The sequence below is a fragment of the Gavia stellata genome, chromosome 1 (assembly GCF_030936135.1).
Source record: "Gavia stellata isolate bGavSte3 chromosome 1, bGavSte3.hap2, whole genome shotgun sequence".
NCBI lineage: Eukaryota > Metazoa > Chordata > Aves > Gaviiformes > Gaviidae > Gavia > Gavia stellata.
Window position 1 is genome coordinate 129,574,183 of NC_082594.1, and position 10,710 is coordinate 129,584,892.

The following is a 10,710-nucleotide window of genomic DNA, read 5'->3' on the forward strand; positions in this document are numbered from 1 at the left end:
CCTCTCCCCACTAAACACTTTCAATGTAACTAGAGACCAGGCTTGAATTAAGCTAGTGCATCCAGCAGTCCTCCTGAACACTCATATACAGCTACAAGATCTGAACTCTGACACTGAGCCCTCAAACCAAAATAAAATCCTCAGGCTCTTTAGAACTGGGAAAATTCAGCTCTGGAAATGCTGGGTCTGGTGTATTTTGCTTTTATCTGCAACAGAGGAATATGCTGGATTTGAGCATTAGATCAGAACATCTTGAGGCTTAAGGGTGGATCTCAATTATGCAGCTCAGGTCTATCACTAACCATAATGGGCTCTCTGCATTGTTTCTTGAGGACGTGCCCATGCAGACAATAGCTATGTGCTGGCAAGCCAAGGTCTAAATGTATCTAAACACTATATAATCACAAAAAAACCCACACTGGGGGATAGGGAGCTGGGCTGCTGTACTGCATGTACTTGGCAGATACCTGTGCACTGTACAGAGCAATGTCATTGGAGGAGCAAAGCACATTCTCCTGGGACATGCTATTCCTTCAAACTGCTCCTCTGGTCTACCGTCTCCACTGTAATTGCCTCTTGGAGTGCTAGATGTTAATGCTATGGCCCCAGGGAATGCTGCTTTTTCAGCAGCCTGTGGGAAAGAACAAAGAGGGTGACAGGAGAGTGCTAGGGGCAAAGCACAGCAGTAGGCACCTCGCTCTTCATCGGGGGAAAACCCAAGCTACAAGTCAGCAGATTTACCACAATTTCAAGCACTGCTAAAATTTCATTGCAGTCCTGGTACAAGTATGTGCACATGAAAGTAAAGTTGCACTTGCCCAAAAGCAGCTGGTGCCGGAAAGACATTGAAAATAACCATTAGTGTCTTGGTGAAGAGCCGGTATGCACCTAAGGAGAGGCTGGGCTTTTAGGTTAGCCTGGAACTGGGATCCCAAGCAGAATATGGGCAGATCTTAGCTCTGCTGTGAACTTTCCAGGAAGCTCAGGCAAAACAAATCTTGGTGCAATTCACTGCCCCTAACTTTAGCTTCTTCAAAAGTTTAGGTCTTTAACAGGGCCAAGTTAGTGGAGAAACATGGGGACTTCCAAAGTGACTTACCTCGCTCTAAGTTCGGTGGCGGATGTCAGAAGAACAAATTGCTCTTTGGAGAGGTGCTCTCTTAGTGAGTATGGAAACAACATGAATCCTACCCTTGCCCCTCTGTGCTGTGCTTCTTTCTGCCTCCTGTACAATGTAGATAATGGCACGATGGGGCTCTTAGTGAGGGACTACACTTGGAGATGCAGTTTGCCAGCTGGATAAATCCACAAGTGACTAATGCAGTGCATCAAAGCGGCTATGAGAGCACAAGCGAGCTCTCAGAAGGGTGTACCACGCGCACCTCTTGTTACTCATGGCACATGGACAGCATCCTCTCCTCAGCAGGCATTGCCTTGGGCAGCCAGGTGAACTGATGCATTATAGATCCATGTGATCTTCCCCAGCGATAGTGTGTTCCCATGTGCATGCTCTGCGCTGCTGTCGGCTGCCAGCTCGTACTTCAGACTTTTTCTAATTTGATTAAACCCAGGACCACTTTTTCTTAATCTAGGTATAATCCCTCAGACAGAGCCTATCACAGCCTCTGGCCGATGTGCAACTCTTTTATCTAGGGCAGCCAGAAGCGCTGCCCAAGAGTGTGACAGCTGCATGATAGTCTGCCTGGTACAATGGGGTGGAGATGGGTGGCCCCCATTGGAAAGAAAGGACCTGCCACCCTGTTCCCCTCAGCAGCACGAAGGGAGCTCCGAGGTGCCTTGCTGGTACAGGGGAGTGCCTGGGGCAGCCCAAAAGTTATAACTCAGAAGTGTATCTGGACAGATAACTCAGAGCAGCCTTTTGGCCATCTCAGAGCAGGGCTGTAAATCACCTCAGCCTGCAGAGCCGCAAGGTCGGAGAGGGTGGAGGAAGAAATGGAGCAGCATGCTCCCCAGAGCTTCTCCTCGGCGGCTGGCTCTGCGCTGCCAACAAGGAATGTGTGACTTGCACGCCTGGAGGAGATGAGGTGGGTCCGTCCCTGGTTTGAGTCTGAGCCACCAGTGCTCTGCACTAACTTTTAGAAAGATGATGAGCTCCCCGCTGCTCTGGTCTCCAGTCAGATTGCGGCTATGCTCAGCATACGGTCGCGGAGGGCTGCTAGGCTGACAGTGTCCAGATACGCTCCTGTGGGTATGTCATATGTCCATGCCCATTCAATCCCTTTCTTTGCAACGCATGCTGAAGCTGATTAAAGTACAAGAGCCTCTGTGTCCTCTGGTCTTTACGCAGAGTAAGCAGCAATACAGACAACACTTGCTAGGACTTCACTCTAATTTTCCTGGGTCTAAAGAAATTGCAGATTTATTCAGGTTCTTTCTGAAACTGTAGGGGAACTATATCTTGTCCTTTCTGTTGCAGTAAGCAGCCATTCCCAGCTTATTTAAAAAATGAATCAAACATATATGCAAGCATTTGTGTGAAACTCTGCTGGAAAAAATCTCTGGGCTAGCACTTGTCCTTGAGGATACCAGAAATCCCCAGTAATGCCATTGAAGGAGAGGGGGTTAAGCTGAGTTCTTGTGACAAAGGACAGAATGAATTTATAAGTATTTGCTTTTAAAGAGATGCTACAGTTCTCCACCATGCAGAGCAACCCTTCTCAAGTTCTCAATTATGATAAGCAGTCGAGGATGATTTTTAGGTTCTCTCGTTTGGGTTCTGAAACCAAATTTTTAAAATGACATTTTTGTGCAAGCCAGCAACCTTGTCAACTATGCCTGTCATCTGAGTTCTCTCTCTCTCTCTTTCTCTCTCTCTCATCAATTCTCTTGTAATTAATTTCCTTACTTTTTCCATGGGGTAGTATTACAGAGTGTTGATAAGCAGTTCTTTTCTTTTGCCCCAGAACAGCCATCAGTGCAAACTGGTAGGTTTTAAGATCCTTGAAGAGAAAGATGTTCTGCAGACAGAACTTGTTACTGAATTAGAACTGTGTTGCAGATAAGGAGGACTCATAAACTTGAAGCAAAAATCTATAGCTGGTCAGCGCTTTGCATGCTCATGCCTATTTGAGTTGCTCTGGGCAGTAAACACTCTGGGAATACAACACATCCTTGGGCTATAGCCCATCTGCATAGAACAATTTTGCTGCTGAATGTGCATTTCTTACTAAGGCTAACTGCTCATCTCAAGGCTATAATGATACTGATGCACTCACGCCATGAACTGCAACCCACTGTTCTGGCAGTTCTCTTGTTTTATTTCCCCACCGCAAGAGCTGGAATGAATTCTATTTGTTGGTGAGGCTTATTTTTGCTGGCTTTCTGTCTCAGGCATTGGAGGATTTTATGGAGCTATCTTGTCTGTTTCAAAACCTTTTTTTAATCATCCTTTTTCCCAGCAGTTACATTGTCCTGAAATAGCCCTGTATATAAACACCAATCATGTGTATGTGCTTCATGTTTCCCAGGGTACAAAACTCCCTCTACAAACAGAGTTTAGGAGAACTACTGTGAGCCTGCACCTTGTGCCCACCAGGTTGGCTGGCTGCAGCTGGCACAGCTGACATCCTTGCTCTTTCCTAGACTTCTTGTGCAGCTCGGCTATGCAATTTCTCTACATGTAAACTCCAGGAGTTAGGAGTACTTCTGAGCATCAAGGCTTAGGACCATACTCAGACTGTCCCAAATCCAGACTGGGGTGAGACTGGGGTGTTTCCTAGCCCCTTCCCCAGCTCTGTCACTTCTGCAGGACCCCAGGGGCATCCTACTTGAGGCCCTACCTCTGTGCCTCAGGGAGACAAGAGCATTTCCTTACTAATTCCAGGTGGGCAGGATGCTTTTCCTCACAGCTGTGAAGCACTTGGCCATTATAAGCTATGGGACCCATATAGGAACTATACTCGATTACCAGCAAATTTGGGGGCTCCTGGCTCTCACGCTGTGGTGGCAATGCTGCCTTGTACTGGCACTGCTGTTTGTGTGGACCTGATGTGAGAGCAGGTCCCCAAATAAAAGACTCCAAGGAAAAAAAACCAGGGGATGCTTTCTGCATGTTTTTTTCAAGTGGGATCGGTTCTCCAACCTGTTTCACAGTGTTTTGTCCACAGCACTTGGGCCAACACAGCTGCTGGGAGATGCCAAGTGCCAGCAGATTATGGGGTTGAGGCAAAGCTTTTGCCCTGCTAGTGCTGATGGATGTTTTCGGACATCCCGGCACAGCCTCCGACTCCCGAATGATGAGATTACCCTCCCCCTTTCTCAGTGAGACATCCTTCGAGTGTACCTGGGGGATACGTGTTTTTCATTTCAGTTTCCTCCTTACCACGTGCTGCTTTTCAGACAATTACATAGAGGCACTACTAAAATGTCTGCTCTGTAGTGCTTGCCTTATCATAATACCTCGTTTTGTAGTTTTTTCCAAAAATCTTCATGGGGGCTGGATTATCCCAAAAGTGAACCTGCACAATGACTGACTCCATTTCAGAGCCCAGTACTTTCAACCTTTTCTCTACATCCTGAGGCTCTATAGAAGAATTTCCCTGGTTCAGGGGAAAAAAAGAAAAAAAGACCAAATCAGTACCACTTCTAACCAACAACTAGCTCCTTCCCAAAGCTCAAGCACTCCCATGCCAGGTTGATAACTACCAGCTGAAAATGCATCTGGTGGAAGACCCAGAGTGAGAGTCTGGGCCTTGAGAACAGGGTCCTAATCCCTAACCTATTACTGCGCTCAGCACTTGCCAAGAGAGCCCACACAGTGAGGTAAGGTTGCACCATGGTCTCTTCTTCCTTGGATAAAAAGTGCCTGCTCTAATGAGAAGCAAGTCCCTGATTCAGCAAAGCACTTAAGTGTTTTGATGAACCAGGGCCAGACTGAACATCTTGTGCAGAACTCAGTTGTCTAGCGAACAATATCAAATATTTTATTGATGGATGCAGACTTAAATGAAAATTAAAGACGTGGCTATTTAAGGCTGTAGGTGCCCAAACTCATATTGTTCATTTTTTATTGTATTAAAGTAATCATTTGTACGGGAACAGAAGCAGCCACCTCCAGAAAATCCATCCCTGTCATGCTGGGAATATTCTCAGTCCTCCCCCAGCGCCCTTTGATGGCTTATGTAGGTTGCTTAGAAACTCAGCACATTCAGGCTGTTTCAGATCAACAAGTTTAAGCCATGTCCTCTCTTTTCCTACCAGGAACACCCAGCTTTAGTACCCCTATTGGCTGCGTAAAAGTATGGGGAAGTGAGGCACAGTAGGCCAGATCAGATATTAGAAGGTGTGATCGACAGGGTGGAGCACCACTAGCCAGGTCTTAAGATCCTGCCGTCACCCTTACTTGGCCGTCGGCCAACAGGCAGGGTGCTGAGCTCCGTGCTGACCTTGGTCTCTGAGGTTGCAGCCAGCGAGGGTCTCCATGAGCCTGCTCTCCTCTCTCTAACACCTCCGGCCATCCTGCTAAAAGGGTCTCTTGAACTCAGAGAACATTAATCTGGGAAAACGAAGCATTATGGCAGGTGAAGATAAACCTCAGTCTATTAAAGTTGGCTCCCTCTCATTCATTGTACAGCTTTTCACCCAAAATGCTGGATGCAGCAGGGCATTGTAACTGAAGGCTGCACCACAGTGCATGCAGACAGGTGGAGAGAGCAGAGGTTGGACTTTGGCACATCCTGACTTCAGGGTGCTTCTCTGGAAACGTATTTTTCTAACGCAAATTTTTCATGGAAAATTATCTAGTATCTTTTATATGTTTGAAAACATAACTGTAGCAGAGTAAAATGCCAAAAAGAGCATACGTATTTCTAACGTGGCAACATACACTTTATTCTCTCTCCTTGTCCACCCTAGAGCAACAATCTTCAACTCCCTTTTACTTATCAATAATACACCCACTTGCTCTCTCAGCTAGATAAAAATACAGTGGAAGTATGGATTAAAAAAAAGAAATCTGGCATTTTCCACCAACTTGTATATACTTGGATGCAATCACCTCCCTGCCATGCAATACAGGCAGGTGCAAATGGGGGGAAAGGAAAAAAAAAAATAGAGTATGTGCAGACATTTTTTGGCTCAACCCTATGCTCTTTTAAATATATTCCCATACAGCCACTAGTCCTCAAACAATTTGCAGAGAGGGCCTAAGTTACATGGCACTTGGTTTATCTGCTCTGGAATGGCAAAGTGCACACACAGATATACACTGTGGTTCCAGGGAGTCTAGGGATTTCAAAGCGGCTTTATCTCCCAGATAACTCGCTGGCAAAGAAGGGCGAATTAAAAACAGCATTGGTAACTAAAAATGGAATGATAGCTTATGATTATGGGGTTTAAAAAAGATGTGTCAGTTAAATATGTGTTACAGTTTTGTCCAGAGCAAGAGTTTTAAGCCTTTTTTTAATTTTTTGTGGATTCCTAAACATTTTTCCGTGAAAAATGCAAATCCTTGAATAGTGTATTTGAATCTATTGGCAATGCTTTTCTTGTTCTCACAGTGTCCCCCCCTCCAATTAGTCTTTGGGGATTTGTGAACCAGTAGTAAAAATCCGTCTCCTAGCAGTCGGACAGGAACCATGCTCTCCTAAATCCCACACGTTGATCTGATTCACTGCATGACTCTTGTAAGCCTCCACCTCCTCTCCGGTAAAACACAAAACCCCCACAGTTTTTAAGTTCTCAGGCTAAGGTACTTTGAGCTTACTCTTGAAAAAGGCTGAGCAGCTCAAGTTCCCACCTACGGAAGTGCCAAGTGCCCAGGAATTCTGCACAGGCATAGCACCGAGGCCCTCAAAATGACAGGAATGCTGCGTATTTCTGCCTTTCGCCTCCGCAGCCTGCAACGCCATCGCTCTGAAGGAAGGTAATGCCATTTATGTGCAGTGGCAAAGGCTGGAGCCCTAATTTTCACAGGGCCTTTGAGGAGTCTTTGTCATGTTTTTGCAACAGTATTTGAATGACTGACTTGAAAGGCTTCAGAAAAATGCAAAATAGTGTCAAAAATGCAAAATGTTTGTATCCCTCAGCCAGGGGGAGGAAACAAGTGCAGGAAGAAGCTTAGCCATGCCTGACCGGGTATAGTGGATCTTGATCTTTGCTCACCCCACAGTTAGATATTGTTCCCCCCCTCCCTTTAATGGAGTCACAGCCTTATCTCTTAAAGTGATCTCATTAAAGGCAGGGGACAAGACAGCAGGGGATTGCGAGACCTGTAATTACAGCTGGAAGGTCGAGGGAAATACAGCTCCATACAATCACCTTGTCTTCTGTGCGTCCCCTCTGAAAGGAATTACCCTTCAAAAAGCACGAATCCCTTTTTACCGCTTTTCTGAATCACATGGATAGAGACCTCACGGTGAAGCACATCTCACTTTATCTGCACGGCTGCCGCTTTTGTTGCCTGCTTTAGTCTGCTGTAGGTAACCCCATCCTCTGGAGACTCTTCAGGTAAGGTACAAGTGGATGAGGGAAAACAGCTTTTTTGGGCCCAGCTCCATTCTTTTTTTTGCTGAGTAAGTGGGAGCCTCTGCTGTGAAGGGCACTGTACTGTCCACAGGCAAGCTGCCCCAATGTATATATATTAATTGCCACTGAAGAAGCGGCTGTAGTTTTCAAGATGAAGGCCAAAGCGTGGCTCTTGTTGCAACACATGCAAAATGCTGGTGGATGTTGGAGATGTCACAGAAGGAAAAAACAGGTGGGAGATGACATTCTTTCCAATTCTGGGTAGTATCCACTGCTGGGATCTAACATTAGAGTTCTCCCAAGAAATGCAGCCCTAAGCTGTGGCAGTTGCAAAGGGATAAAGAAGATTTGCTTCTCTGTCTTGAGCTACACGCAGTCTGTTACTGGAAGCAGGAATATGACTGAGCAGGAGCTGTCGTATCTAGCAGCAAGAGCAAAGGGCTTTCAGACCCTTGGACTCTTTCCTAGAACCTGCAAAAGCTTTTCTGCATGCCTGCCTTCCCCCTCTGTGACTCTGTTCTCCCATCCCTAAAATGGCCATAATAAAACTCCCTGCTGTAAAGCACTCTCAGCTTCTCAAAGTAAAAAACGCTGCAGAATAGCAGCGTGATGTCCAGAGCAGCAGGCATTCACATAACGCCCTGCACTGTTTTCCTAAGGCCCACCCTTCTCCTTTCATCGTGCCCCGTGCTACCTACCCCTGGCATTCGGCTGCTGTTCAGCAGCCCACAACGGCACCACAAACAGTGAGCGATCCAAAGGGAAAAACAATGTATTGCTGCAAATCTGCAAAATAACGATTCACAATTACTCCTGGGACGGGGACACACAAGCCAAAGAGCAGGAATTTTCAGGTATTAAAACCTGATTTGGATCTGACCCGCTGGCAGGAGTGAAGTTCCCTGTGTGTTATCTCTGCTTCTCTCAGTCGCCCTGCCAAGGTACCAAAAAGAGTTTGTAATTGCTTGTAGATACTGAAAACAGAGCTCTCCTGATTTTTCTTAAGCTAATCTCTCTGATACCTATTACGGGAGGAGAACATAAGTACTCTACCCTCCCTGCCTGGTTTGACATAATAAAATTTCCTTTGACCCGTATGGATTTGCTCTTTGTTTAAATCACTGACAGTAACAGAACTGAGATGCATTTTTCTCCTGAAAGAGACACTAGGTCTGAGTTTACGGCACCACAGTTGCACACCACGTTGTGAAGATATGGCAACGCGTCAACTATCCCAAGACAAAAGATGGATCAAACTGATAGCGTGCCTATTCGGCTACACTGTTTAGGTGGCACTTCAAGGGGAAACATGGCTCAGAAGTTGTCTGGAAGTCTTCTTTTAATGTCCTATTGATGATGCTTCACTTCCACATAGAATGAAACCCAAGTTTGGTACGGTGGATTGCTCTTAAGGAGTGAAATGCTGTTAAGGAGTGAAAATGAAATGAATAGGTGATTTCAGGCTTTGAAATTTCTACGCAGTTCCTACTGCCTATCCCCTTCTCCCTGTCCACTGGCAAGAGCCAGGCCTTTCATGGAAAGTCTTAAAAGAAAACCTCACAAATGAGTAATGAGAGCTAACTGAGAGCGCTGCCTCGGGGTCAAGACGGTGCCGCTTGGGAGGGAGAAGGCTGCCCAGGTGCCGCATATTTTCTAGGTGAACCAAAAGCTTCAGTCCCCAAGTCTGTCAACACAGTGCCAGATCCAATAAAGACCATCAGAGGCACAAAATGGAGCTTATGCAGAAGACTAAAAAAGTGTCTCTGAAATGCTGGCCTGCGGTCTAAAATTGCATCTGAGCTCAGTGCTGGTTTTTACTTTAAAGTTCACTACATTCAGTTCCAGCAAGCAGCTCAGTACTGAGCGGGTCGAGCCATTTGTAAGTCCAGCTGGAATCCCAAAGATGGAGCATCCTGCATGTCCGCAGGTGCCAGATCCATCGGAAGCTCTAAAAGCAGATCTAGGGCACAGTGACGGGACCAAGCTCCACCAAACGGTGTGGCTCCTCCACCACCTTTTAAAAGACCATGATGGTTGTAGTGGCATCCCTTCCCCTCACATACATGGGGCTGTGGGCAGTTTGATGAGCAAGCTCTTGTCGAGGACGTTTAAGGCCTGAATTCAGTTCACGTCTCCTGTGGAGGGGAGTTTCAAGCCCTGCTTAGCAGGGATGCACCGTAACTACGTTCCTCCTCCACAAGAACATTCCCAGCTAATTTTTGGGGCCCTCGGCAGATGAAGCCTCCCATGGGGAAGAGGCTACTGAAACACTTCTTCATTTCCAAGCTCATACAGGGTCTTGGAGGTTCTACTAAGCCGTCAAGAACGAAAAAGAGCAGGAGCTGATTGTCTTTGCCAGAGAATCTAGACAGCAGTAAAAAGCAAAGTGATGAAACACAGTCACAACTTCCGCGGTCGTCTTTCCCAGAATTTGGAGAGTAAGGGAAGGATGACGGTCCCCTCGCCAGGCTCCCTGAGCAGCCGAGGGCCCAGAAGGATGCCCTGTAACTCTTCACCGAGTCCTTGACCACCGAGCGTAGCAATCGCCACACTCTGAAGTGGTTTCTGGCAGTATACGCACATCTCCCAGCGCACGGAGCGCGCTTGGGCCTCGGCGGGTTTGAAGCATGGCGGGCGCCATGCCACCCCTCACCGCTCACCAACGCGGCCCCCCACGCATGACACAGGCTCGGGTTTGGGTGGAAGGGGGCCCCGGCGGGTGTTGCGGCCCTCCCTGAGGGGCGGCAGTGCCGGCAAGACCCGCGGGAAACCCACGGGCCGCCCCGAGACTTCAGGCGGCCGCGACGGCGGGGCGGGCTCCCGCCGTGACCGTGGACGGCGGTCACGGGGGATAAACCGCCAAGCCCTCAGGGGGCGGCGGGGCGGGGGGAGCGGCCCGGCATGGCGGCCGCGCGGGGGCCCGTTCTGGCGCGGCCCCCCCCCCGGCGGCCTCGCCCCGGGACGGGCGGGCGGAGCCTCCCCCGTCGCGGAAGGAGCCCCCGCGCCCCGACCCGCCTCCCCCCACCCCGGCGAGGCGCGGCTGGGGCAGCCGAGGTGAGCCCCAAGGTGCACCCGGGGCCGGGCCCGCGGGCCCCGCTCCCGCCCACAGCTCCCCCCCTCCTCCCCGCTCCCGTCCGTCCCGTCCCCGCCTGCCCGCCGGCTGGTAGGGGCGGGGCGGGGCGGGGCGGGGCGGGGCGGTGGGGCAAGGGCTCTTTATGCGGCGGG